The following is an 18,692-nucleotide window of genomic DNA, read 5'->3' on the forward strand; positions in this document are numbered from 1 at the left end:
GTCCAATTGCGGATATCTTGAAAACTAGGCCGAATTTCGGGAAACAGACTTCAGGGTAGGTCATAGGTGGGTTAGGTCTAGTGAAAACCGTTTTGTGTAAAAAAGGTGGCAGTCTTCCTTTAAGCCAAAAAAAAATCATCAAGAAAATAAACAGTTGTCCTGCCCTCTGCTATTAATGTATTACGCCATTGGGATATGTGAAACGTCATTTCTCCATCGTGCAGGAAGAAGCATGCGTGGGAAATACCTTCCTACACTTGGTCTTGGCTAATGTTTTGGCCTGACCTCGTATTTATCGAAAATACCTCGGGCCTAACTTTACATTCGCTAAAAAAAATCAGTCAGATCTAAACATTATTCCAGCCCTGGCCAGGAATATATTGTCTACGATGATCGGCTCGAGCCCAGTTACATAGAAGAAGAGTATCCCCCCCCCCGGCACGATGTGTTGCTAGCGGAACACCTCATCCGAAAAGGTGTGCTTGTGCCCGTTCAAAACTCACCGTCTTTGTCGGCCGGCTCCACGTTTATCATCGTCTGGGCGTACTTCTTCGCGGTATGTCTGATTTTGTGCAGGACATGCTCCTTCACGTCCTCCTCGAGCCCGGAGCCCCATGATCATTCCCAAGTCAGTCCACACCTGGAAACATCGCAAAATCACATTAATGAATGGAATTAACATCAAGCAACATCAAGTGAACATTATATCATTGTGGAAGGTCAGGTCAGGTAAGTTACTCCAGCTCACAAAAAGTTTGAAAGCGCGCCACGTCAAGTGTCAACCTCTGGTGATCTTTTACCTGATATAAATGACTGGAATGCTTTCGTCATGGTTTGTGACAAGATTCCCAACTCCGCCTTAAGCGTTTCGTTACGGTTACGTTGCTTAGGACCCGCCAAGTTAGATGGGAGAGGGGGGGGGGGGTGACTTCCCAGCAGGCGGTAGAAAAACCAGAGGGAGTGGGTTAAAAATTATACAAATTTTTCAGCTGTTTTCCTATCCAATTTTGTTCCCTGATAGCGCGGATATAAAATGGTGCCACTAATTATATAGTTTAGTTCAGTTCAACCATACCCCGTTAACGAGTTTCAAAATTCCTTTACCGTTACATCACGCTGCCGCGCTGGCGGGAAAAAAGTTCCCACGCATTCATAATACATAGGAACATGGTGATCATCTGGGTCAACTGGCGAGCTTATAATTGGGAAGTTTATAAAAAAAACACGTTTACATGAATGTTTGAAGCCCCGTTTCTCGATAATCCACCCTTAAAAGGCACAGATGTCAAATGTGACATTTTAACTACACCACGCTTACGCATAGCCACTGTGACGTCACCGTGGCGGTCAAATTTTCCTACTGAACTACCCTGTTAGTAAAGGAACCTCGAGTTCAATCACACATAACATTAGACAAGACTTTTAAATACCGAATAAAGCAACACTTACGGCAGCTTCGCTGTACATATCCGGGAATATCTCCTTCATCTCCTCGCCAGTCTTCCGGTTGCTCGTGAGGCATATCCGCCGAGCCTCGAAGGATTCTTTGAGAACAGATGTCTTGTGAGTGACATCGGCGTGCTTTAGCTTGGCACTGAACTTGGCGGTTTCGGTGCAGATGTCTAGCTTCGACTTCTTCGTTTTGGGAAACATCCCCGGCATCCCCTCTTCAGCTGCCGCACGCTTTTTCACAACGATGCCCCTGGCTCGTCTTTCCGTGTCGATGACGGCGTTGCTCAGTGGCTTTCGACAGTTCTTGAATCTGTTCCGAAGTTTCTGTCGGAAGCTGTTCTTCCGCAGAGTCACCTTTGAGAAAGAAAAGAACCGTTTTTTTTTAATTTCATGGACAGTTTTATCAGGCAGTGAACACTGAACAAGATATAAATACGTTCATTAAACGTGTTTTCTTCTATCGTGATATTGGGAGGATAGAAACAACAAAAAGTAGATGTCCAGATATGACCGTTTTAATACGATAGGCAATGGGCACTGGACGACTATGGGTAACATCGACCACAAGACAGGAAACATCAACGTGACACAGGAGGAAGCTCGGAGGACCCAATACGTAGCGGCCATGGGTGACAATTTGTCTTCCAGAATTTCATCATCGCGGAAATCTTCGTCCGCAAATCTACGTCAACGCATTTCTTGGATTGTATGGTCATACTACGGATTACTGTAAAGTCATACTAACAAAACACAAAGTATACAGTAATTTCAGCTTACCTTCGAGGACTGGGACACTTGCTCGGTTCTCTGACAGAAGGCCTTGGTTCTGACGACTTGAGCACAATGGCGGTCGCGAATGGTCGCGAACTGCAGAGACATTCCGAAAATATTATTCTTGGAATAATACTGTGCTGGACGAATAAATTAATCACTTTTAGATTAGTTATGTCATAACGGAATAGGATTATCAAGAAAGTGATACAGTATTGCTTGAAATACGCTCCCGAATACTCCCGAAGAATAATGTTAGTAATGCTACCACATAATATTACTCCATGGTTATAAAATTATTGTCCGGACATGATAGTTTTATCACGAAGGAAGTAATTTTTACACCTACATGAGAATAGTTTTATTCTGTCGCGTCAATTTATCAGCCGTAATGGAGTATAAAAATTACCCTAATTACTCCACAGCGGTTTATTTTTATGCAGTTTTGATAAAAGTACTCTAGCTGTCAATTTTATTACCATTTAATGGGAGTTCAGCACAAATATATTCCAATGACCTTGTTTATCACTGTGAAATAAGCTAAAATTACCCCATGCCTCTTTGAGACTGATATAAATTTATAACCCGAAAGAATAAAAAGGACACGTGATAAAATTAGAAGATAAAATTAAATTAGCACTTGCTAAAACACAAAAGAGATTATTATAGTGCCAGGTTTAAGAATAACTTTCAAAAACGCCCTTAATGCAATGCAGAGAGTAAGAATACGCTACGAAACATAATCATTATATGCCATTGGTGCGTGATTATTCGCCAAACTGGAGTGGAAAAACTCCAAAAATAACTCTCTAGGTGTAAGTTTTTTCAGTGTGGTCTAATGTGTGCTGTCGAAAGTCCTGCTTAAATCAATGATAGTGCCTACTTACCTGTCATGCATTGAAAATGGTGCAGTTTTTCAATACATCTGTGAGAGCTGAAAGTTGTCTGTGAGAATGTGTCAGGGTGGATCGGAGTTTGTGCATTGCAACCAGAATCGGAATTGAGACTCTGGAAGACCATTATCAGCACTAGTGAATTCTAACACTGAACACTTCTTCCAGGCTCCAAAAGTTGATTGTCATAATCTTTGTTATTTTTATGCCAAAACCAATGAATGAATTTCAGTTTTACATGTGGTGTGTGCAGCATCCAGCCAGCAGGAAATGCATTTCATCTAAAACTGAACACTCCTTCCAGGCTCCAAAAATTGATTGTCATAATCTTTGTTATTTTTATGCCAAAACCAATGAATAAATTTCAGTTTTACATGTGGTGTGTGCAGCTTCCAGCCCGCAGGAAATGCATTTCAAAATGAGCTATGGTTTGACTTCATTCAGACTCCATTACACTTCCATAACATATCATGAGTCATGAAGAGAACAACATTATTCATCATTACGAAATATGAATGCTTTTATTCATCTTGCCAGGGCCCAAGCATGCACATACCTAGTTATTTACTATCAATGCACATGACAGAAAGATAACATCAGCTGTTCAAACACATGATACCACATGTATCAGTAGTCTACTGTTCTTTGAAAATAAGCATATCCATGAACACCTTGATAAACTGTGTATTGTTCATTTTGACAAATGTTTACTTTAATGAAAAACAATATCAAATTCTTATCTGTATTCAATGTAAACGCGTTTCGATTATTCAATGTGGGTGAACGCGAGCGATGAGATCAAGGCCCTAAAACATAAGGTTGGACGAAGTTTCCTACCAACAAGGTACTAGAATTTGTCGTGATATTTCGTCCTTGCAGTTGTTTCTTTACAAATATAGAGCAAACAAGCATGTTTTCTAATAGTATGAAAATTTGAAAGGAAATAATAAGTCGCTTTACATTTGATTCACAAAAAGCCATTTCGAAATCAAATTCAGTGTAGTTTTGACCAAACTCTAGTCGACTTATCCAGTATCTACTTAATTTTCCAGATGCGTGGTTCAGACAAACACGTTGCTATGGGCGGTTGCTAAGGACGCTATCTCGTATTTGCAGATAGTTTTTGTTGTTATGAAATAGGGTAAAACAAGCTCTTTGGATATTTTCCTGTATTTCGGGGCTCATCTAATTTATCTGGCTTTGGCATAATATTTTTACTTTATCATATCATGGTTCCAGACACTGGTGGTTAATTTCAGCGCGTAAAGAAATAAGAATAAAGACTTATTATGTTATACAGAATGCAAGTCGCCAGTCCCTGGTGGTAAAGTGAATGCTACACAGAGATATCTGTTTTTATCCCGGTAGAAGCATCCTTGTGATCTAAGTGTGATCGATCATAAATTGTCTGAGAATCAGAAGTTTAGCTATAAGTCAAGAACCACGAAACAACCAGCTTATAGCTGGTGGAGGAGCCGCCACTCAGAAGCTTTCAGAAAACCGTGAACGGTTGAGACAGCCGACAGGTTGAGAAATCAAGAGACCTGAGGCGCCAGAGAGCCAGAGAATGCCTGGGAACTTTAACCCTCGCATGTGTAGGGGGGGGGGGGTCGGATGGACCCCCCCCCCATGGTTTTTCGCCAATAACTCGCGTAAAAAGCGGCCGATCACGACGAAATTTTCAGTACCCTCACATTGATCAATTTTACACCTAGCCTGAAAATTTCATGACCCTGACCCAAATGACCTTTGACCTGTGACCTCTTTTCCGAGACCATGTTTGGCCGGAATCGCGATTCCGCGTATGTCGGCTCGCATTTGCCGTGCGTTTGCAAGCTTTTCGTGGTTTCAAACGTTCAAACATGTGATTTGATGTTGCTCCTATGCATTAGGGTGGGTGTCAAGGTCACCTGAAGGTCAGGTCAGGTCATTGACCTTTGGTGACCTCGGGTGACCTCGGTTCACTTTTTCGAGTTTTACATGTTTCTAGGCTAGTTTTTGGAGCTGAATTCGAATTTAGCAACCATTTGAACATTTACGAAGTAGTGTTGGTGCATTCGTAACATGTTACGAAGCTGCAGAAGCGGTTGACACGTATTACGAATACCCATCACGACCCCTACCGGTTGACCTGACCTGACCTGACCCGATGCTGGTCTAAATGCTTAAAGACATCATCTCCGATCAAAACTAACACGATATTCGTGATCAGCACCCCGAAAAACCCCTTAGCAGCCACACTTTACGACTTTCTAATAGGTCCCGATTTTCCCGACTCCGGGTCATTGACCTGACCTGGAAGGTCAACCAATGACCTAGGACCTTAAAATTGGGTATCATCGGCTTCCTCTCGTCACGGGCATCACGCTCGTTTTTTCCGCGAAGCTTTAGCTCGATCAGGGGCCAAACGGCAAGGGGGGGTCCAACCGACCCCCCCCCCCCCCCACCCCTTACACATTAGAAGCTGGCAAACGCCGCACACATGCGAGGGTTAAGGAACCGCTGGCTACCAGATGTTGACTAGAAACCAGAAGCCATGAAATGACCATTTCATGATCTAAGACGCAGATTCTGGTGCCTGAAAATCGTGTGAACACACTTAACATGTTCCAACAGCAGCTCATTTCGGTACCGTTATAAGTCCAGGGCTGCGCAGTCGATGGATTTTCGGTGACTCTGACTCCGACTCCGACTCCGGCTTCCAAAGTCCAACTTCGACTCCGACTGCGGGCATACATTACCTATCGACTCCAGCCGAATCTATTTCCGACTTCGACTCCGCAACCCTGCCAGGTCTGCGGAGTCGATTGATTTTCGGTGACTCCGACTGACTCCGGCTCTGGTTTCCAAAATCGACTCCGACTCCGACCCCGGTCAGAACTGTGGTTATAAATAACATGTCTGTGAATAAAAGCAGTTTCGGGTGCAGCCACCCCCTTTTGCTTTTCACACTCAAAAGCTCGTCCAAAACAGGAAGATGAACAGGAACTCAGCTCAAACATCGGTCTTGGAAAGGTCACCGAACGTAATATTTTTCCGCAAACAGACAAAGACCACGAATTTGAGCAATGACATGTCGATTAAGACTCTGAATCTGGGCAAAACTGTCGACGCCGATGGACTCCGACTCCGACTCCGCAGACCTTAACTTTATTCAACGGATTTCCATGAGACTTTACGCCGGCAAAATGCAGATAAACGTGCTCCTCTCGTCAATACGCGTCAAATAAACTTTGAATTGACCACAAAAAATCATTTCGACAATTTTACCTTATTTCCAGGTCATGTCCTGACCGGAAAATGCCGTAATGCAAGTCGATCTGTATCGTTGGGCTGAACACATCTAATGTATTTTTGTTACTGTTTAATCAAGAATCATATCTCTGTCAAAGGTTACGGTAAAACGTTAGGCGGCACGGGCGGACATCGATAGCAGCGCCTCTATCGGTCACTAGGGAAAGCTTGGGTGTAGGCGACGAAATACCGGCTGAGTTGTCGCACGTTGAATAAGTTGATAGCCATCCGTCTTGTGAAAAGTTGAACTATTGCCTTTATATTTCTACAGGCCATTTTAGAAGTGTCTTCACATGGATTACAAAACCGTTTAGATTATTGTATTCACTTCAAGCCTTCCCTATTGTTCTTGATGATGCCGGAACTATTTCTAATTAGTGTTTCTAGCTTAGTAAAAGAACGTACTGTGCAAACGACGAAAAAAAAGCATAAATGGGAGATTTTAAATGCAATTTTCTCTAACAATTAATGGTAAATTCTTTACATATCAAGGAAAAGGTGCATGCTAACTGATAATTTAAAGTTCTTGGGGCCAGTTGTTTTCTTCTTTTCTTGCGTCACCCCAATGGCCGCGAATACACTTGTGATAACGCCTATCGACAAAAAACTGCTGGAGACCATTCTTGACCTGAAATGACCTTAGGAGAGGGGTCACGGGTGCAATGCTGCGCCTCTTGGGGCACCATATGCGATGAGATCGATGCGTGGCGACTGGCGTACACCTCGCTGTTTCTGCCTTTGAACAATTTTTGTCTGTTTTATCTGCACTAAAAACACAATAAACACATTATCGAGCGTAGAAGCATGACTCTTTTGTTACGTACCTACAAGCTTTGTTCAGTTTGTCTGTAAGCACCATCAAATATTGCAAGCTTCAAGGGGTCAATGCCCTGGGGCTGTGACGTCACGCTGGGGATCGTGACGTCAGCCGTGGGGTTGCCAGTCTAGTATGAACTAGACTTCGACCCCCCCTGGATGAGATTGATATTTCAAACATTATGACCTATTCACGTGGCAAAACTTTTTGTTCCCTCCATAAAATTCTACCCAAAATTGGTGCCAATGAGTAATCTCCTCTTTTTGAGTTGATGTTTGGCAAACATTCAATCACCGCAGCTTCGATCAGTTTTCGTCGATTTTTCCCTTTTCCGCTCCATAGAATTCTTGCGTCTTTCCACTTCGGTAAATGGTTTTGTTCCTCTATATGAATAACGAAAGAGCTTGTATCTTTGTGGTTTCGAACGTCTCTTTTATGTTCGTCTATTCTCTTCTTCATTCCTCGATATGTTTCGCCTATATAAGATTTGGAACACCCCCCGCAGTCCGCACGGAACTCTGTAGACGACGCTGTCCAAACTTTCGTCCGCCGTTCTTTTCTTGATTATATCTTTAGTCTTAAGACCGGTCCTTTCCAGAAGTATGACGCCTGCCTGTCTTGAGGCCTTAGATATGATGTCTGTATTTTTGCTGCCTGGTACTACTATCGTTCTATGGTGTTCTCTTTTTCTATTGTTCAGTGACCCAGATGACCTTCTTCGTATTAGTTTTGCTCTTCGTAGGCATTTGATTAAGAACGCCTTTGGATATTGAAGTTTTTTAAATGAATCGAATATGTGATCGATCTCGTCATCGATGTAATCGGGACTGCAAATCCGATACGCGCGTAAGAAAAAGCCAATCACCACCCCGGATTTCACCCTTTCACCGTGTGCCGAGAGGTGGTGTATATAATCTTCACGGTTTGAGCTCTTTCTGTAGACTTTGTATTTCAGGTTTTTCCCACTCTTGATCATGAGAATGTCCAGGAATGGCAGCATGCCATCATTCTCAACTTCAAGTGTGAATTGGATGTTTCTTTTAACTTCGTTCAGTTGCTGGAGCTTTAACGTGAGATCAGTGTCTTCCGGCACCACTACAAAGACATCATCGACGTACCGGTACCAAATGGTCTCAATTCCCATGACATGTTTGAAGTGATCCTTCTCTAGCATTTCCAGGTAGAGGCAGGCCGCAACTGGACTGAGGGGCGATCCCATTGCTAGGCCGCTCACTTGCGCATACTCTTTGTCATCATAAGAGAAAGCCTGGAACCTGAGGCAAAGCTCCACCAACTTTAAGAAGTCAGGCTTGGGAAGTGGAAAATCGTCTGTAGGAAGGTCTTTGATAGCAGTTTTGATGGCTTGAAGCGCGCCTTCTACCGGCACGTTCGTGAACAATGCCTTCACATCAAAGCTGGCTAACGTCTTGCCACTGATATCAAGGTTGCTCAAACGGTTCAATAGATCTCCTGAATTCTTCAAGTGGCTATCAGTAATGGAACCTAACAGCTTGGTTAGTGGTCTCGCCAGAACCTTAGCGAGGCGGTGGGGCGCACTACCAATACCCGAGGTAATCGGCCTCATTGGAACCCAATTGGCAACACCTATTGGAGCAAGACCCGAAGGCACAAAAAATGCGGGGGCTACCCAAAATACACAAAGAAGGGGTTCAAATGAGGCCGATTACCTCGGGTATTGGTAGTGCGCCCCACCGCCTCGCTAAGGTTCTGGCGAGACCACTAACCAAGCTGTTAGGTTCCATTACTGATAGCCACTTGAAGAATTCAGGAGATCTATTGAACCGTTTGAGCAACCTTGATATCAGTGGCAAGACGTTAACCAGCTTTGATGTGAAGGCATTGTTCACGAACGTGCCGGTAGAAGGCGCGCTTCAAGCCATCAAAACTGCTATCAAAGACCTTCCTACAGACGATTTTCCACTTCCCAAGCCTGACTTCTTAAAGTTGGTGGAGCTTTGCCTCAGGTTCCAGGCTTTCTCTTATGATGACAAAGAGTATGCGCAAGTGAGCGGCCTAGCAATGGGATCGCCCCTCAGTCCAGTTGCGGCCTGCCTCTACCTGGAAATGCTAGAGAAGGATCACTTCAAACATGTCATGGGAACTGAGACCATTTGGTACCGGTACGTCGATGATGTCTTTGTAGTGGTGCCGGAAGACACTGATCTCACGTTAAAGCTCCAGCAACTGAACGAAGTTAAAAGAAACATCCAATTCACACTTGAAGTTGAGAATGATGGCATGCTGCCATTCCTGGACATTCTCATGATCAATAGTGGGAAAAACCTGAAATACAAAGTCTACAGAAAGAGCTCAAACCGTGAAGATTATATACACCACCTCTCGGCACACGGTGAAAGGGTGAAATCCGGGGTGGTGATTGGCTTTTTCTTACGCGCGTATCGGATTTGCAGTCCCGATTACATTGATGACGAGATGGATCACATATTCGATTCATTTAAAAAACTTCAATATCCAAAGGCGTTCTTAATCAAATGCCTACGAAGAGCAAAACTAATACGAAGAAGGTCATCTGGGTCACTGAACAATAGAAAAAGAGAACACCATAGAACGATAGTAGTACCAGGCAGCAAAAATACAGACATCGTATCTAAGGCCTTAAGACAGGCAGGCGTCATACTTCTGGAAAGGACCGGTCTTAAGACTAAAGATATAATCAAGAAAAGAACGGCGGACGAAAGTTTGGACAGCGTCGTCTACAGAGTTCCGTGCGGGGGGTGTTCCAAATCTTATATAGGCGAAACATATCGAGGAATGAAGAAGAGAATAGACGAACATAAAAGAGACGTTCGAAACCACAAAGATACAAGCTCTTTCGTTATTCATATAGAGCAGGGGTCGGCAAATGGTGGGGCATGCCCCCTTTGGGGGTAATGGCGCCCTTCGGCGGGGGGTAATGAGGGCCTCTGAGAAAGCCTCATCTTTTTTAGAATTAATGGCTCCCTTGATGGGACAGACATCGCAACTGTTGTGCCCCAGGATTCAAAAATTAGTCGTGGGCAAACGCACAAAGCATGAACTGATCAGCTGGCGCATGCCAATTTTCATGTACATAGCTGCTCACCATTCCGTACAGCCGTGGAAAGTAACTGTCATGTATTAGCCGGCGCTCGCCTGTTGGCGTTTTCACAGTCACTAAAGCAAGGGAGAGGAGTTGTCCATTGCACCCTGACCCGTGCATCTCGGCCCCTGAGCTGGAGCTTTGCAGAAAAATTGAGCGTGCTGCCCGTGAAGATAGGCAGCCGCTGCTACCCAATTTAAAGGTCCTTGGTCATTTGGTGACCTTCCAGAGGTCAATGACAAGTCCCGAGTAAATCGGCTCTTGCTGTAACTTCTTGAAGTGAGATTTTGTGGACTGCCATGATCTCAAGAAAGATCTCACAAATCAACGGTTATTCGGGTTAAGGTCATGCCATTTTCAGGACAGATAAAAATGATCGGCTCGAGGGTACAGTTTTTATGATCCGACCCTTTTAACGTGATCTATTCCCGAAAAATACACGCTACCCCTATTCGTATGGGGGTTAACCCGCGCCCTGATGGGGCTCCTGGGTATCCACGCCCTGCTGGAGGTGGAAGTTGAACCCCCTCCCCCCTACTAATTTGGCTCCTGGGTCACTAGCGAAACGCCGTAGTCGGCGTTCGAAAGAGAGTAAGACATGATGAAGGAAAAATAAGCGAAATGGCCATGGCCACTTTTTAGGTCAAGTCAAAGGTCAGCTCACCAGAGGTCATCGAACGTAAAATTTCGCCAATTTCGAGGTCAACCTTTGACAATTTTCGACGAACTGGCCTATAGCTCAGGAAAGGATAGAGCTACAGAGCTGCGGAAAAACGCATTCGATAGCTCTCTTAACGTTTTTTTTCTGATGACGCCCTCAGATTTAACCTAAGAATAACAATTTAGCCTGCGGAGACAAAAATGGCTAAAATGTACGTTGTTTGCTGATAAAATGTACGTTGTTTGCTGATAGTTTTTCTTCAGTAGCGTTTCACTCAGAACTTGCAAGAGCTCACTTTTATCAGCATCGTGCTCCCCCCGTCGAGAAGCATCGAAGGTCTTGTTGCACATCAGGTGATCTGTGTCGTCGAGCTAAACACATCTAAGGTATTTTCATCGCTCTGGCATGCCTTTATCAAAAGTTATTAGCGAAAAACTATTAGATACCGTTCACGACCTGAAATGACCTCAGGGACATACAGCAGGGTTACGGGTGCAGTTTTCCGGCTCAGTGGTCATGTTTACTTGTGATTCAGTGCTTCACAGTGCTAGGAATGACACTCATCCAAAAGAGGCGTCTTTCAATTTCTACCATTGACTTTGCGACCTCTCCCATTGATAACGAGAGAGGGCGTGAAAGTGAGCTGACCTTTGGTCACCTACATCAAATATCCGAGATACAAGTTTTGTACATGTTTTGTTGCCTTTGTCAATTCCTGAAAGTTTGAAAGAGATATGTTACTCTGTGTAGCTACAACAGGCGTTACAGTCTTTACTGAGGTGAGGTCACTTGACGTGATCTGGTGACCTGACTTTGAGCGACTTTGGTTTGAAATTTTCACAACATGTGCAGACAAAATGCATGACAAAATGTGACAAAATGGTGGCGCTCAACTTTTTTTTTGAGATATTTGCGAGAAACCGCAGGGGGGGGAGCCTGTGGTTTCTCGCAGATATGGTACCCAAAGAGTCGCGGAAAAGTATGGAATTTTAGTAGCCATGGTTATATCACCAATGGGGTCTGGCAGGTGGGGGTAATGGCGCTGCCTGGCGTCAAAAAAGGGGGCACGACCCCGGAGGACCTGCCGACCACTGATATAGAGGAACAAAACCATTTACCGAAGTGGAAAGACGCAAGAATTCTATGGAGCGGAAAAGGGAAAAATCGACGAAAACTGATCGAAGCTGCGGTGATTGAATGTTTGCCAAACATCAACTCAAAAAGAGGAGATTACTCATTGGCACCAATTTTGGGTAGAATTTTATGGAGGGAACAAAAAGTTTTGCCACGTGAATAGGTCATAATGTTTGAAATATCAATCTCATCGCTCGCGTTCACCCACATTGAATCGTGTGTTTTCATTATCTGTATCTTGATCTGTATTGTATCAATGTATTGATAAAGAAATAATCGAAACGCGTTTACATTGAATACAGATAAGAATTTGATATTGTTTTTCATTAAAGTAAACCTTGATAAACTGCTTCGCAAACCCAGTAAGTACTTCAACTTGTGGTTGAGTTGACAAAGGTACTTGCAGAATCATAACCAAACTACTGTAACAATAAAAATCACTGCTTTCTCGCTTTTTTCCATTTCAACTCGGATCTTCATCATCTCTGGAATACCTGTTTATCACACATTTCAATCCATCTTCTGATGAAAATAAAAACTAAAATAACCAACGCTCACTCACTCGGCAAACCTCATCTCAATCTTTTAATATCTCAATCTCATCACATTTTCCACCAATTTTCTGAGTGTGTCAATATCAAAAAGGTAATCTCTTCGCAATTGTGAGTTGTCTCTTCCTGTCGAAAACAAAAATAAATAGCAAACGCACACCTGTCGGCAGCCAGCCAGCCCAAACAATAACAAAGACCGAGGATACCAATACGCAAATACATTTTGATTTAGTAGCCGGGGCATTCCATGTCAACCGGGACAGCCAAAATCGGCCACCTCTGCGATTTTGTTCAAACTTGGTATACTTGTTGGCTATTGGGTGAAACCTCTGAGGGTCAAAGGATTTTGTCATATGCCCTCGGGCTACAGAGATACAAGCCGCTAAACTTTTGCTTTTTTAGCAGAATTGGACGTGTATTGCAATCTTGAAAGATCTATAGCTTCAACATTTTTGAAGCTATTAATTTCAAACAAACTGAAACGTGTACATAAGGAGTTATGCTAGTTAAATTTGGCAATTTTAACATTTTTTGGTGATTTTGAATTTATCTTATTTTGAATTAATTTCTTAAAATCTAATTTGTGAAAAAAGGGTACCCTTCGATTTTGCTCAAATTTAGATATTGTCTTCCACTACACGTAAGGCATACGTGCTGAGAAAATTAGAGTGGGCCAACGATAACTTTGGATGATATAGCAACAAGTAGTGCAACGTAGCACGGGCGATGGAAGGGGCTGATTTCGCCAACCCCACCTGTTTTTCGCCAGTAACTCACGCCATAATTATCATATTAACGCCAAACTTTCAGCATCTGTCCAGAATTGAATTGCAAATCCTCCCGTGCAAGCAATAGGTAAATCGGTCCACAACTTTTCTAGTAATAACGGTGTAAAGTCAAACATCTTGCCGGAGCGGCGCGGCGGCCGGCGCCGGCCGTTGCCGCCTGAATGGTAGACTGTGCCGGCGCGGGACGGTTCCATCTTTGCACTGCGCTTCTTACCGCTGATTATGATCGATTCGTGTCAAATTTTGTGTGAAGGCTTAAAAATGTACAGGCAATCTAATGTTCAAATAAATACGAAAATCAACTGGTAAAAATTGAATTAGTTATTAGGGTGCAAACACAATCTTTGACTGAAACGTTTCCCGCGTCGGCCGATCCCCGTCTTTGCCGGCGACATCTTCTTACTCTTAGCAGGCCACTAACTGCCAAATTTATGGTTAGATTAACTATAGATTCTCATAACACTACAAATGTCGTATAAAGGAAGAAATAGGAAAATCGGCCGGTAACTCTTAGAGCTATGGGCGTATAAACGCAAAATAGTCACTATAGCAAATTTCATCACGATTAACCTCATTTGATCTTGAAGATATTGATCTAGGGCCATGAAATTGGCACACGATAAAGTTCCCCACCGCCCCACCTACAATTCAAATTCCGTTTTTTTTTTTTTAATACCTTTTTGGCTAAACGGGGCCTTTCTCCCCTAGCGCTGGGAGAGTCAGGCGTATTTCCTTTTTCCAACCAAAGAGAGGCGCTGCCCAGAGAATGCCCATTGCCCAATTGCATTCTCCGGGCATTTGGGTAGCATTTGCCCAGTCGGCAACTGCCGTGAGGGCTGTACATATTTACGCGTGTTAGATTAGGTCAGGTCACGTCAGGTCAGGCTAGGTTTGCCTTGGTTTTGGGTAGAAAGAAGCATCTCCGGGTAGCGCCTCTCCTTGGTTGCTAAAACGAAACACGCGAGTGCCAGACATTACGAAGTCCAAAAGACAGTTACGTAGACGTCGGCCCATTCTGGATTTTTTATATGATGTAGCTAATATATGGGAGAATAAAATATGTAAAAATCAGCAAAATCGAAGGGTACCCATTTTTCAGAAAATCAAAATTTATTTTTTGAATTTTAATTTAGTTCATTAATTAGCTTATTACGTCAATATTGTCATCCTCAAATTAAAGCCTGATGTATTCCCTCCATTTCACACTTTGTTTCATGGTGATATGTCTAAAACTTCAATGGTTATGACGCTTGAAAGATGATAATGTGCCTTGCCTAAGTCAATGTTTGATGACGTGTATCTCTGAAACGTGACGTCATATCTTTACAAAAACATGTCTCCTTTCTTTTCACATATAGATGAGTAGTTTCACAAAGTTTCGCAAAAATCGGAGGGGGTGAGGTTCAAAATGGTCATTTTTTGTCTCACTTGACGTGGAATGCCCCAGCCTTGCGATAATTCAGTTTGTATATAGCGCGCAACCACTGTCTCATAATTGTCCCTACCAGCCGCTAGACGCACTCGTCAACAGTTATTTCTGTCAATGTATGACATGCTTTATGGCAGATAAAAAAAATGATCGGCTCGAGGGTAAAATTGTGTCGTGATGCGACGTTTTTCCATAATAATACCCGAAATACCCAAAGAGTCACGGAAAGGTAGGACATTTCAGTGAGCTCGGTTGTGTATGCAATGGTGTCTGGTAGGGTGGGGGTAATGGCCCTGCCTCGCGCCCGAAAAGGGGGCACGACCCCGGAGGGCCTGCCGACCACTGCTCTGGTCGGAAAATATCCCGAATGCTGGAATATTGCATAAAGGCCTGGCTGCACTATGCGTTTTCTGCGTGCGTTTTTTGCGGGTCTGCGTGTTTTACGTATTACGTAATGTAGTTCTAGAAAAAGCGATATTACGTTTTTGTGATGTTTTTTATATAAAATTTTAATTAATACGTGCATTTTGCGCATTTTTGCGGTGTTAGCGTTTGGCGGAAGTCGACCTTTTTTATCTTTTATTTTTGATAATTTAATGTCCCAACTTTTGGATCTGTAGTGCTCCTCGAAAAGTCAACATACCTACTATCAGTTGAATGAAGCAAGTAACAACCAGACTCAGTGCTACTTATATACAGGGTGTCCGGAAAGTTCTGGCGCTTCTTTTGGACGCCGTCTAACGCGCGCTGTGATTATTGGACATTCAGTCAATCACCACAGATATGACCCCTCGTTGACCGCTCAGCTAGGGGTCGTATAAATATGACCTTGAAATCGTTTTCAGTGATGGGTAGAAGGGCGAAGATGCGCCTTGTCGGCTCGCTGAATGCCTGTGCGCGGCGGCCGGGTGCGACTTGAACGAGGCGCGAGTTGCAGCGCGATGCGGCGTTTTTCGATGAATGGTAAAGGTTTAACCTTTAATAACAAAGGTTTAATTAATAAAGGTTTTAATGCGGCGTTTTATTTTAATAAATAAAGGTTTAATAAACCTTTACCGCGATGCAGGTAAAGGTTTATGCCGACTCGGGAATTTCTTAGAAAATATCCTCAGGCCGGTACGACCGCGGTATGTCAAAACTGCCAAGAACGGAGCAGCATTTCAGCGCGGCAATCGAAGAAAGTGCGGGGGTTTGATGGACAAAAATGTCCCTGCATCATCTTCGTCAATGTCGAATAAATGACTAACAGGCTGGTCCACGAGGGGTTCCTGGACAACCACATCAACCCGAGGGTCAAGACGACTTGCCCTAAGGGTTACTTCGCATTTCAACAGCATAGAGCGCCCTCCAACAACGCCGCTGCCGTTCAAGCTAAACTGACAGAGGAGCTTGCCGGGCCAGATCACCGTGGCGAAATGAGATTTCTCACCCCAACCTGGAGTCGCCAAAGAATCGCATCATGACAGCATGGAAGGACCTGGAAATGCCCCACATCGTCAAAACCAGCAGGCGCTTCCTCCCCTACGTCGAGGCCGTCGTCGGCGCCGACGGTGGCTACATTGAATGAGCACGTAGCGGAAGCATGTGGCTTGGTGTCCCTGGTCATTGTTTTGATCCATTGATGATTATCTATGAACCAATGGCATTCGTTTTAGAAAATGTTAAAAAGCGCCAGAACTTTCCGGACACCCTGTAAACAAACCAAACTAATAATCCCTTACATATATTTCGAATCTATACAGTTATCGGGCAAAGCTGGCCATCTGGTAATAATAATGAATAAAACTAATGGGAGATTGAGAGTGATTTTTATAAGTATCGCAGCGTATCTCAGGGCTAGCTGATAACTCACCGTTACCGGCGCCGCGGCCGGACGCTGTGGTGGCCCCTAGCCGTGCGCGTAGCGCTGGGGCTCCGTGCCGCCGCCGCGCCGCGCGCGGTACCAGGGGGCTCCTGGGAGAGGCGCCACCCAGTCCCCACCCAGCACGACACCTGCACAGCGACTGGTCGCACAGTGCGCCTAGCTCCGCCCCGCCACCGGCGCCCGACAGGCCATTGGTGGTCGGCCCGTGACGTCACAGAGAGGCGCGACTCCGGCAGCGGCGCAGTGGCTGCCTCAGGGGCTGCTGTCAACCTATGCTTACATTGCCAGCTGGGGCATTCCACGATAGATCGTACCACTTTTTTCGAATTTGACACCCTCATCTCTCGGATTTTAACGATAATTGGTCTAAGGGGTAATCAGGGGCTCTGAATCCTCCTGTAACAATTTCAAGCTTATCAGATGAGTGGTTTTTGAGTTATAGTGTATAGCATGTTTTGGATCTTGCGTTGCAGCCCCAAATTTGGCGGGCTGTAACTCTAAGACGGATAATCCAAATGCCAAATGCTATACTGCATTGAACTTGCATTGAAACAAAGAATAATATGCATTTTAAAAACTTTGAAATATATACTATTTTTGATATATAACACCTCGAGTTTTCTTTCATTTGCATTTTTATGCCTTTGGGACCAAATTTTTTTGAATTTTTATTTACTTAAAAACATTTTTGGATCATTTTTAAGTAGTATGCAAAATATTAGGAAAGTGTTCTTTCTATAAATGCACTTATTTTGCGTCACCGTAATGGTCTCGAATAGTGATTTCGGAAAAGAGCCTACAAATGGTGTGGTGAAGCTGCCTAGTAACATCACTATTCACTGGTTACTGAAAGTTCAGTTGAAGTCATTTTCGCCTCACTTTTGCATTGTTGATCTTTCGTGACGTCATTCGTACGTCACTAGGGTCATAAGAGTTTTTCGTCAATAACTCTCGATCAAATTGAGCTAGAGAGACGGGAAAGCTACCAATGGACTCGGAAAGACATTGCGAATCGAATGATGTGCACATGGGCGTAACTTCGTATGTGGTTGGTATGGAGAGCTCCACACCAACTTTCAAGTTGGTGTGGATTTTCCACACCAACTTCAAGTGGTAAGACTTCTCATGCACTTTAAGAGTAAAAAAAAAACAGCAATACATATATGATTAAAGGCCAGAAGAAATCAGTATGGGTTCTTCATAATAGTCCAAAAAGGCGGATAATGGGGGGGGGGTTGGGCATGCACCAGCAGGCGCGGATACAAGGGGGGGGGGGGCCATGGGGGCCATGGCCCCCCCCCCCTTGGCCGATTTTTTTTCAAAAATAAAATAAAAAGTTAAAAAGTTAAAAAGCTGAAAAGGGGGCCTCCTGAAAATAAAGTGGCCGAAATCCGATGAGTTTTTTTTTAACCTACCCACTTAGTTATTTCTTAGAAGACTAGCTGAGAAGACTTCTTTGTTAGAAGATTGGTAAAGCTTTTCATAACTTGGAGGTCTCTTATACTCACAGAGATGACCACTTTTACAGGGCCTCCTAACCTGCACAGAGGGCCTCCAAGCCTGCACAGATGTTGAGATGTTGCCTGAACAGCTAGATAAGCTCAATAGACGCAGTTTTTTTTTGGGGGGGGGGCAACAAGTGGGAAGATGGGGCCTCCAACAGGTGGGATTATGGGGGGGGCCTCCTGGTTTCTAATGGCCCCTCCCTTGGAGATTTTCTGGATCCGCCCCTGTGCTCCAGCATCCCCTGAGCCAAAAAATGCACCCCCGGCAGAAGCACCCCAAAATCTGCAAGTCTACACAGAAATATTTCACATTCTAAGTTTAAGAAAAATATCCAAAGAGTATGTCATTTTTAATTAGCAGTTAGCAATAACTGTATGAAGCATTTAATGGAAGCATGCACCCACTAGATATCACAGACCACAGTTACAACAA

The 18,692-nt window shown here is 43.9% G+C and overlaps 1 protein-coding gene across 1 annotated transcript in view; it reads right to left on the bottom strand.

Moving 5' to 3' along the window:
- LOC122380856 (lachesin-like) overlaps nucleotides 1-16,896 on the bottom strand; it is a 152,080-nt gene extending 135,184 nt beyond the window's left edge. Inside the window, exon 1 of the mRNA XM_043364373.1 lies at nucleotides 16,743-16,896. The gene's annotated coding sequence lies outside the window, so the exon portion shown is untranslated. The remainder of the gene's footprint in view (nucleotides 1-16,742) is intronic.
- Between the last annotated feature and the right edge of the window lie 1,796 nt (nucleotides 16,897-18,692).

Source organism: Amphibalanus amphitrite, unplaced genomic scaffold, assembly GCF_019059575.1.
Source record: "Amphibalanus amphitrite isolate SeventyFive unplaced genomic scaffold, NRLGWU_Aamphi_draft 000108F_arrow, whole genome shotgun sequence".
Taxonomy (NCBI): domain Eukaryota; kingdom Metazoa; phylum Arthropoda; class Thecostraca; order Balanomorpha; family Balanidae; genus Amphibalanus; species Amphibalanus amphitrite.